The following is a 12,106-nucleotide window of genomic DNA, read 5'->3' on the forward strand; positions in this document are numbered from 1 at the left end:
CCTCCTCCCTCGACCTCCTCCCTTCTCCTCCTTCCTCCTCCTCCCTTCTCCTCCTCCTCCTCCTCCTCCTCCTCCCTCCTCCTCCTCCCTCCTCGTCCTCCTCCTCCTCCCTTCTCCTCCTCCTCCTCCTCCTCCTCTCCCTTCTCCTCCTCCTCCCTCTCCCTCCTCCTCCTCCTCCTCCTCCACCCTCCTCTCTCTTCTTTCCCCCATGCTCTTACACCTTCTTCCTCTCCCACTCCTATGCTCCTCCTAAACCCTTAGTTCCTCAACCCTTAATCTCCATGATCTACGAGGGAGACGAGTTCTCCGCCATGTACTCTACCCTGAACCTTGGATCCTCCTTCTAACCCTGGAACCTCCTTCTAAACTTTGGAACCTCTCTCTAAACATTGGAACCTCCTTCTAATCCTAGAACCTCCTTCTAAACCTTAGAACCTCCTTCTAACTCTTAAACTCCTCCTAAACCTTGCAACCCCCAATAAAGGTGAAAACCTTCATTACCTCAACCATGATGATACACATTCCTTTTACACATGCATGCACTATGTTTGCTTACCACACTTAAGCCTACGTCTCTCACTGGAATATGACTCGGGGTCCTAAGCTACACGCATACTACAAATGACAAACCGGATAAATCTATAGGTGACAAAAAGCCTTGGAACCCTACACACTGAGATTACCCTACTCTTCCTACAGAAGCCGTGGGAAAGAGCCAACATTTGGCACCATTGCCGGGGAGACTAGCGTCTCAAGTAATGAGTAAACATACGCAGGTATGTGTAAAAAACAAACTACTTCGAACTTTCATGAACATATCACTCAAGAGCTAGGAGAGCTAAATTTTTCAACTCAAGTTCAAAAAATTAAAAATAAAAAAATTTCCCTAGCTGAAATTCTTCGTTATTGGTTTAGGAAAATGCATGTTTTTTGTAAAAACAGCACCTTAAGGAATAAATCAGACCATGTGATGGTTGTCAGAGTGTAGAGCTTGAAATTTTGAACATTTCTCCTTTTTAAGGAAGCAGATTTTGACACAACCAGCAAAAGTTATGGGCAATCAATGGTTAAAGGTTCTAAATGCCATAACCCAAAAGAAAAATTGAAACCACCTCCCTAGTCAAACGTGGACAAATTCAAAGCTGCACATGTATTTGACTACTCAAACGTGGACAAATTCAAAGGTGCGCATGTGTTTGACTAAATCCACAGCTCCCCCTCCTTCCCTATAAAAGTGCACCCATCCCTCTCATACTTTTTCTTTCACATCTTGCCTCCATCCTTTTCCCCATTCCGAGCCCTACAAACTCTCCATCGACCACCACCCTACTTCCATCCTCACACGGTGAGTTACTTCAAGCCATCCACCCACTGTCCATTCATCCTCAACAATCCCGTTACATCAAGAAAGACTTGGAGAGCGTTCAGATGACCATCTCTTCCTCCCTTTGGATTTCTGTCAAAGTTTTTCATCCGTCAAGTTTTTTTCCCCCTCCCCCTCCACGACTCCCCCCCTCTTCCATCTCTGCCACCACCCCCCCCCCCCTTTTCCACCCCTCCCCCTCCACCCCGCTTTCCCCCCCCCCTCTTTCATCTCCACCACCAAACCCCACCTTTTTCCACCCCTCCCCCTCCACCCCCCTTTCCCCCCCTCCTCCATCTCCACCACCCCTCGCCCCCCTTTTCCACCCCTCCCCCTCCACCCCCCTTTCCCCCCCCTCCTCCATCTCCACCACCCCCCCTCTCCACCACCAACCCCCCCCCCTCTCTCTCCACCACCACCCCCTCCATCCCCACCCCCCCCTTCCATCTCCTCCCCCCCCTCCATCTCCCTCCTCCCCCCCCCCTCCATCTCCCTCCTCCACCACCCCTCTCTCTCTCTCTCTCTCTCTCTCTCTCTCTCTCTCTCTACGCCCCCCTCGCCGGCCGCTCCACTCCCTAAAAGCCCTACCTAAAACCTTACTATAAGATAAGGGCTAAGCTAAGGCCCTTGCTGTTGCAGCAGTGCTCGCCCATGGCGGTGCAGCGTGCGTGACGGCGGCGCTTGCCTGGCTCCCACCTCCCTCAGCCAGCAAGGCACTTCATCACCTCCCTCACCCACTCCTCCCTCCCAGGCACCCCCCCTGCCAAAACCCCCTCCCCTTCAGCGATCCCTCTCTCCCCTCCCCTCTCAGATGACGTCGCGTGACGCCCCCCCCCTAAACATTTTTTTTAATATAATTTTTAATTTAAAAAATAATAATAATATAAAAATCTAACTAACCCTAGATATACTAACCTAGGTTAAGTTAGCAAGGTAGGTTAGGTTAGTATGACAGGTTAGGTTAGGTTAGATTATTGACCTAGGTTTAGTTAGAATTAACCCTCTCTGGTTAGTTGAACTAACTGCAATTAGTTATAGTTATAGTTAGGATAGCATAACCTAGGGTAGCCTAGTTATAATCTGGTTAGGTTAGTTGAAATGACCTTCAATTTAGTAACTAAATGCAACCGGTTAGGTTAACCAAAGTAACTGTCGAATTATAATAGCTAGGTAGTTGGTCTAATTGGCTAGTTAGACTAACTGGAATTAACTTGGTTCAAACCCCTCAGTTGGACCTAAAGTCCATTCACACCAACCTTAAGACCAAGCCCCCCCCCCCCCCAGGCCAATTTTACCCCTACTTCAATACTTCATATCGCGCCCGTTTGGGACCCAAAGTGGACCCTATTTGAACCAAAATTTCACACACGAAAATAGCACACTACATGGCATTTTTTCAACCTATTGCACACCATTTTGGCATCCCTAGCACTCACTCATTCGCACCCCCGTGTAGGCCACATTTCACACTAATTTGCTCATATCCTTACACTGGGACCTCCGATTGACAATCCGTCTGCACCAGCACATTTCCCTACACACGTGGGACAATCTTAGGCACATTATTAACACAACAGTCCCTACAACACTAACACCACTCCAACCCTCCAAAAAAATTTACATCAACACCTGCAGTTGCGACAAAGACACCCTTTGCAACTCTCGTCCAATTTGCATGCAGCTACGCTCCGACTCCAACACTTGCCAAATCCGCATACAACTCTGTTGCAACCATCGCCCCCGACAATCCTCTACCTCGATTCCCCCCCTGAAATTCAAGAAATCCTTCTACCTCCTCCACGCCACAACATGGCTGGACGCCGTCGACGATGATAGGGATATTGACCTCCATGCAGAGGCTGAAAATTTCTTTAATCACAGAAATAATAACAATCATGGCAGGCGCCCCTTGGGAAACTAGAACTTCCCAAATATAATGGTAAGGGAGATCCAGCCCGTTTCCTCCAGCATTTTGATGCCACATGCCGAGCAGATGCAGATCAATCCCATGAAACCAAGGTGGCTTGGTTTCCCATGGCCTTAACTAATGAAGCGTCTGAATGGTACCTAGACCTTCTAGTGGAAGAGCGAGCCACATGGGACCTGCTTCAAATAGAATTCAAAAGGCACTTTCAAACAGAGAGGCTACAAGATGATCCCGCTCTCCAACTAAGCAAGATCGAACAAGGCCATCAAGAAGATGTACACACATACCTGGGCAAGATGAAAAGATTAATCGCCAAATGTGACCCATGCCTCGATGCAAAGTACCTTATGGCCTGGTTCATTGCAGGACTAAGAAAGAAAATTTAGAAGGATATGAAAAAGATTAGCAGCTATGAAACGTTCAATGCTGCTCATGCGGCAACCATTGACATCGAGGATGGCATGATAAACTCTAACACTAGCAGTGATGATGGCAGATCTAGTGCATGAGATAAGCGCTCTAAAAAGGGCAAATCCAAGTCTACTGCTGAAACATCAAATGAAGATTGCCTAGAGGCCATGGCCATGAAGCTAAAAGAAGACATGATGCAAGCCATGGAACAAAAACTTCACTTGTCTCAGCCGCCAACTCAGACATATCCACGACGAGAAAATGTTTGGTGTCCACACTTCATGGCCAATCAATCATACACCAAATGAGTACCCGTTCCTAAGAGCCAGGATTGTTGCATAAGCAAATCCACTGCCAAGGTTGTGGTGCCATATCTACGTCGTCGTCGGCCATGATGAAAACAGTTGCATCTTCAACATGTGCAATAACCCGCCTCGACCTCAACAATACCAAGCAGCACCCATGCCAATGTACAGGCAACTGGCACTTGCACAAGTGCCCCTAGCTCCAAGGCTAAATCTTGTTCCTGTTCGGACACAAGTTCCATAATTACTCAGGAATCCGAATCCATGACCATATCCAAGAGTGCCAAATCCAACTCCTTAGGCAGTTCCAATACATCAATTACAAGCCGAGGGAGTAGACTCGCCATTTGAGTATGAAGCAGAGTACCCATTGTATTATGCAGAAGGCGCAGAGGGACTAATACCATTCTATGCAAATCAAGTACATCCCAACACATATTGAGCGCCAAGCAAGTGCTACGGCTGTGGAGAAAATCACTGGATCGCAGCGTGCCCTCATCGTGGTAGCCCCGCTACTTCCAAGCACTCTGCAGAGATTGTGGCATAGGACATGCCTGTATGGATTGTGCCATGAAAAATAAGGTCCCACAACAAACAGAGGTTAAGCCTGATGCCCCAATTGGCATCATTGGGGTGGACTATCAAAGTCTGGGTCTAGCAAATGTAATATCACAACCTATGAATGTAATTACATGCCAACAGAAAGAGGCCACCAAGGACCCTAACATTCCAATCCAACCAAGGTGACTTCTTAAAAAGAAAGCACAAGTGCCTCCACCTCTGCTAAGCAATGAGCAGCCAAGCTCATCCACATCAGCTCCTGAGCCTTAAATAAAAGAAGCTCCATACCCAAATGCAAAAGTGGAGAAGGCTCGTTTTCAAGCACTTCAACAACGGGTACAAAAGGAACAAGCTTAATTTGAGGCTGAGAAAAAAGCTCAAGATCCAATCCATGACTTGGCCCCACAAAGTATTGATACTATACTCGAGCCTCTGTTCCGACAACAGACTCCACAACATAATGTACTGCCATGTCAACTTGAAGGAACCGCACTCTCTAGCATCCTGAGTTGCCCTGCATCAATTCCCATCGGAATCCTCCTACAAAATTGTCCCAATCTCTGGGAGAGTTTCAAAGGCTGGATTGAACTCGCAAATCCCCCTCCACCTATGGACGACATCGAAGATATCTCTGTGCAGATGGGTGAGAGAGATGACATATGCAACATTACTATGCCCACAAGGCATATAATGAAGTCCAAGCCATAGTGGATGGTGGAGCAGGTGTAAATGTCCTATCAAAGGAGCTCTACAATGAATGGGGTCTCCCACCAATGCAAAAGGCTAATTTCAACATACGCCTTGCCGATGATTCACGAGCTAAACCCTTGGGAATAGTGAATGGTGTGTCCACAAAGATCGCAGGAGTCTGCTTTTCCCTTCAATTCACAATCTTGGATCTCTGCAAAAAATCCTATCAAATCTTACTGAGATGTCCTTGGTTACGGAAAGCATCAGTCCTCCATGACTAGGGAATTGACAGACTAACAATCCAGAATCACGACACCACAGTTAGGGTGAATGTGGGGACAAGAGCTATAAAACCAATTGTGCCTAGAGCATTGGATGACACATCTTCAACGACAATCTCAAGCAAATCAACTCCCCTGCAACAGCATGCCATAGCGGGCGATTCACAAACCAATGTCAATAACTGGATACAAACATTCGCAACCATCGACAACTGCCATTCATTAGACCCCATCTTCTCACAAATAGATGCTATGGTGCTATAGGTAGATCCTCCACTCACAAATCAAGAACCAATTGATCTAGAGATGCCATTCTTTATGGTTGACCTCGAGTGGAATAATGAACCTGAAGAATGTACCCATACCAATGATGACTCAGATTTTCCTTGGGACCTTGAAACTGAGGCTAAGAATGCTGAAATTAAAGAACAAATCTTTGATAATGACTTAGCCATTCTACATGCCCTAATAGTAGTCGAGCTCCCAAAAATTGAACCTCTAAAGTTGAATAACAACAGAAGATCCCGCAAGAAAGCTGAAGGAGGAAATCACAGAAAAGCCAAGACCGCACACTTCAATGAATTCGAACGAGTCCAAACAAGGATCGTCAAATTGTATCTTTCAAAGCCAGCTCCCTCAAAATCAAAACCACCGCCTCTTGAATGGTCCCCTGAGGGACTAGAAGGAGTATGTGCAGCAAATGAACCCTTAGTTACCCCACAGCTCCCAACGTAAGAAGTTTCGAAATATAAGCCACATGTGCAGATGAAGGTCGATCAAGAGACTTCAGAAAAAGAAAGTCGAAAAGATCCTAACAAATTGGTAAATGAAACTATGCCACCCAGTACACATGGCACATGTCGGGCTAGTTCAACACCATCAGAAGCCGATCTTCGAGAAGTGCTAGAGTACTTCAAGAATTACACAAGTGGCAGTGCGCCAATAGCAATGCCAAGACCACTAAGAGAATCTGAAGTTCAAGAAACTGATAGCATTGGAGAAACTCCAATCTATGAGGGACCGGCAAAAACACGCACAATAAACCTCGCCCTGGAAGGGGAGGAAGAAAACCTAGTTTTCATTGGGAAACAACTTCGACATGAAGATGAAACCAAACTCAAAGCACTCCTAATGGAATATCATGACTGCCTAGCATGGTCATACAAAGAGATGAAAGGAATTTCACCAGACGTGGCAATGCACACGATACCTATAAGGGAAGGTGCTCACCCTAAGGTATGTGAACCTTATCGCACAAATCCTAAGTATGGCACCATGGTTTATGAACAAGCTAGAAAAATTCCTAGATTTTGGATTCATCTACGAGGATGTGGTAAATCATTGAGTACTTAATAGCAGGAAGACCACCCCCTGAAATGAAAGTAGTAGATGCCAAAAAACTGATTCTAAAGGTTGCACCCTATCAACTCATTGCATGACAACTGTACAAGATGGGCAAGGACCAGGTATCAAGAAGATGTGTAATGCCTCATGAGATCATGCCAATCCTGAGTGAAGTCCATGAAGGCATTGCAGGAGGACACTTCCAAGGGGAAGCCACAACAAGAAAAGTCCTCGCGAGCTACTGTTGATGGCCAACACTGTGGGAAGGTGCCTATGAATATGTAAAAGGCTATGATGTATGCCAACGGACTACTAAACCACAACACAAAGACTTCAATCCCCTAACAACAGTTGTTGCACAAAAACCATTTGAAAAATGGGGGATTGACTATGTGGGTCCCATACATCCAGCAGCAAAAGGAACACAGGCACGCTACATCATTGTGGCCACTGATTACTTTACAAAATGGGCTGAAGCTAAAGCAGTCAGAAAGGCAGATGACTGAAGCATAGCAAGATTCTTATACGAAAATGTGATCACCCGATTCGGATGCCCCATTGAAATTGTGGTAGATAGAGACACACATTTTGTCAATGAGGTAATGCAAAAACTCTTGTCTGGCTTTATGGTAATCCATAGAAAAAGCACACCCTACTATCCCCAAGGGAATGGACAGGCCGAATCCATCAACAAAATATTATGCATTATCCTCACCAAGGTAGTAGCGTTCTGATTGGGCAGAGAAACTGAATGCAACCTTATGGGCATACAGAACCACACTCAAGGTCAGTACAGGGAACACACCTTTTCAATTGGTGTATGGCGTTGAAGCTGTGGTCCCACTAGAATTTGTAATACCAAGCCTACACATAGCAGTACAGGAATGCATGGTGTTAAAGATAGTGTAAATTGCACTATCCACATAGGGCATAGGGGCAAACCCTAACCCTAACCCTAAGGGTTTCACATGTATATCTTCATGTTTCATTGTCAATACACTTAGTGTACAGTTAGTATCTTGTGTGCACTCCCTCTCCCTCTCTCTCATTTCCGTCAACATGGTATCAGAGCACTAGGTGATCCCACTCCTTTTATGAGTGTCAAGGAGATGTCAAGCCCTCCTTGCGTGAGGCATCTCCCATTGAGAGATTCTGTTCGAGAGAGAGTCAAGTCCTTGCTCCGTCAAGGCACAAGCCCTTGTTCCATCAAGGCAACAAGCCCTCCGTTGTGAGGCATCTTCATTTGTGCTCTACTTCATCTTGTAGAGCTCCGTCCACTCTTTGATCTGCATCAGAAAGTTCATTCTGAGCTATGGAGAGTGAGATAAGTTCATTTTCCTCTTGAGAGGAATTCCCTTCATGCTTGAGAGGTTCATTTCAGTTTCTCAGAGACTAAGGTTCAACCTTCTCTGTCTGGTTTACTTTTGAGTTGAGAGAGATGTTTAAGGTTCATTCCGTGAGTTTCTCCTCGAGTACATGCTCTTGCTTTGTGAGGTGCTATGGTTCTCTGAGGTCACAAATTTCTGGTTGTGGGTGAAGAATCGCTTCTGTGTCTCGTCCGAGTACATCAACTCACAGACTACAGCCTCTTAACCTCTACTTCTACTCGTCTACAGCAACCAGACGAAAGCAAGCCACAGCTCCATCGACTCCCTGCATGCCATTCTCAACGAAGCCAGCTCCAGCGACCCTCAACGGCATCTACCCTCCACAGCAAGAGCCAGCCATCGGCTCTCCTATAATGCCTCGCCATCTACAGCGATGGAGCCACTGACGGGCTCCTCGTCTCCATGCTTCAACACCTTCAACAGCTTCTACCAGCAACTCTACAGCTGTGCCTTAGCCATAACTGCTTCCATAGCAGCTCCACCAACGCCTTTGCAAGCCTCTACAAAGACCCGCTGCATCTTCATCAGTCGCCATGCGCCTCTGCAAATATTCCTAGTCCATCAACAGCCCTGGCTCCCAAGGTTCCATGGCTAGTAGCAGCTCCCATCTTCAACACTCCACCTGTCTACCGTGACAACCAGCTAGCAGTTCTTAAGCTCAAGCGCCTTTCTGTAGCACTGACGACCAGATTGCGAGGCCTCCATAGGCAGCACATTACATAGCCAGCCGACGGGCTTCTCAGTCGATGAGATGCACAAAAAAAGTCTCCACCGAGAGCCCTTTCCACAAACCGACTAAAATGGCCTCCCTTCCATACTGTCAACTCCTGCAACTAAAAACGAAGCACACCGACTCTTTCCAACAGCGCTTCTACTCCACCGACACATACAACATAGAGGCGCTTCGCCACCTCCTTCAAGGCTAGACAACGAACTTCTGCAAATCCGTCGTCTCCAGCTAGCTGCCTCACGTTTGCGCCTCGAGCCAACTTAGCTTCCACGGCCACGCTTCGATGTTCCTGCACAAGGACTGCTCCATCAACACTCCACTGCCAGCCGCCAACGCAAACGACATGGGCTACGGGCAGCTCTCCTCACACCAGTCAGCAAACATACACTCACGGCCTAAGTGCCTTCTAGAGCCACACACGGCCTTGCTCCATCAGCACCAACTCCTCTACAAAGCTCCACGGGACCTCCACGCTCAATGAACGCCAAAACTAAGGCTGCTCCATCACAGCCCGGACTGCGACCAAGCATCCCATCTCTCTGTCATTTGTCGTTGCATCGCCATTTCACCTTCTCTACATGGATGCTCAAACTAAGGTTTTCACCTTAGGCCACCTGGCTCTCTGCCACATGGAAGATTAGAAGTAACCAGGGTTGGGTGGAGTTCCCTTGGTTTAGTCACTGGCCACCTCAGCTGCACAGTCAGCAGCAGCAGTCAGCTAGTGCCACCTCAGCACACAGTGCTTCACAAGCACACCTTGTAAGCAGTATGTGACCACCATTACCATGTCACACTGCCACATCACCCTCCAAGCCACAATCATTGTTGGCCTTCTTAGGATCAAAATTTGGCCAATCCTTTCGGGAGCCGTATCTTTTGATCGAGAGGGAATTTCACAGAGCTGTAAAAAGCAAAAATGCTCGCCAGATCATGCTCTACGTGCTGAGCACCTCAGATCTACCATCCAAGATTTCCACAGGCTAGCATCATTGATTCCTCTTCATCGGAACCACCTCCTGATCCTTTGCAGCATACCCAGCACGTAAAATGAATTAAGATAAAATTCATTTGCTGCATTTTGCGATTCGACGTGTAGTCTAGCTATAGACTAGCACCGCCATAGAAGAGATCCAACTCCACAAAACCAAGTCAACCATTGCCACATTACCCGATTAGTTCCCACCGGCGTCAGTCCCATCGGATCTATCATCGGTATTCACTTTCACACATTTGACACCAGTTCAGTTCTCTTGGCATTTGGTAATTCACCACACCAGGGTGACACTTGGCAGAGTTCTCCTCCTCGGAGTCAGGATTGTTGCATTCTTCTTGCACGCACACATGCCGTCCATGTACAATCACATTTGTTGACTATTTTTGGCATTGGTTCTTGCACACATACATCAGCCTTGTACAGCCTCTTGGCTATGCCCGACACTTAGTTGTCATCTTCATTTTACAAGCTTGATCCTTGGCACACATCAGTTCTCACATGACTTGGTTATGATAGTTTGGCATAAGCCCCCCAGCGGCAGCAGCTCTTATACAGTGTTCTCATGGGTAGACACTCTCGTCGGTACACTTATTGGCTATAATCATCAAAAAAGAGCTACAAGAACAAGAAATGACTTTGCCCTAGTCGCCAAAACCAATTGAGGAGTTGGACATACCCTTCTCACTAGTATGGGAACCGCCGTCACCAACTTCTCCTACTATCACATTGGCAAGTGCAGATGCCTTAGAAGAAATACCTATTCTGGAGGTCAGAATTGAGGAATTGCCCCACGAGATGCTACAGCTCGGTGCACAACTGCAACCAATATATCTCCAACAACAACAGCAACCAGAGCCTGAGGAAAGATCGGCACCTAGAGCCTGAGGCTACATCAACATTAGAACCGCCCATCGATGCCATGCCAGTCGATGAGCCACAAGGAGAGCTAGTGCCAGATCAATAATATGACTATTGTACATAAGTGACTGAAATACCATTGGAACAACCTCCCACTGTAAGTACTATAGAATCATCAGGATGGCACCACTTGTATCAGCAGTATCACTAGTCCTCATCACCATCTGTCATTCTCCAACATCAAGCTAGCCAAATGATTCAAATGTCAGAACTATTCACTAGCTTGGCCAAGGAAGAATATGCAAGAGAATTGGACAGACAGACTGCAACAAAAATCGAAGACCAATTCGAGGCAATCACCATAGAGGTCAAGGCACTTCAGGCACAGATAGATGAGAAGGAGGTAGAAGAAGTGTGCATGAACCAAGCTCTCCAAGCTCAAGAGAAGGCAGTGAGGGATGTGACCTCCAACCTCCACCAAAGTCAAACACAGTTGACAGCAGCAGTACAAGCAACGGCAATCATACAAACCTACTATAACTCCTTGACCTCCACACATGCTCAGCATATGGAGGTAGTGGCACAAGCTTGACTCACTCTAATTCACAAAGAAGAAGAGCTCTAGGATTGCAAAGAAAAGCTTGAAGACATGAAATAATCTTTGGCAGTACGTGCCTTCAACATTGATGAGCTCACAAGGGAATGCAGAATCTTAAAGGACCAACTTGTTACTGCTAAAGAGGCCAACACTTCACAAGCACAAGTCTTGGACCAATGGTCCAATACCACTGAAGACATTCCTCCACAAGCAAAGGGAGAATACACACAAAGGTGGAGGCTGAAAACAGTTTTCCTCTTCTTAGTTGTGAAAGCCAAAAGAACTCTAGTACAAAGAAATAGAAGAACCCTATATGTGGGTCTCAAACCAAACTCAACTAACTAAGGTGGCATACTAACTGAGCCACGAACTAGTGTAGATAAGGATAGCTGTCATCCCAGCTATTATTCGTGGGTGGTGTACCAACCGCATCTGTAGCTAACAAGTCGGTGACATAAATGCACAACGGTCACCCTGGCATATCGCGAGTGGAGCTCGATATCTCAACACTCCCCCTCGAGCTCAATCCCAATTCGTGCACACCAAGCAGGTCTCTGAACTTGCACAGCTTCTCTGTGCCCAATGCCTTCGTGAATATGTCAGCTACCTGATCCTTTGTGCTGACATAAACTAGATCAATAAGACCTAGTAAAACC

This window comes from Dipteris shenzhenensis, chromosome 19 (genome assembly GCF_047967505.1).
Source record: "Dipteris shenzhenensis isolate YYH24624 ecotype China chromosome 19, Dip_SZ_1.0, whole genome shotgun sequence".
NCBI classification, from domain to species: domain Eukaryota; kingdom Viridiplantae; phylum Streptophyta; class Polypodiopsida; order Gleicheniales; family Dipteridaceae; genus Dipteris; species Dipteris shenzhenensis.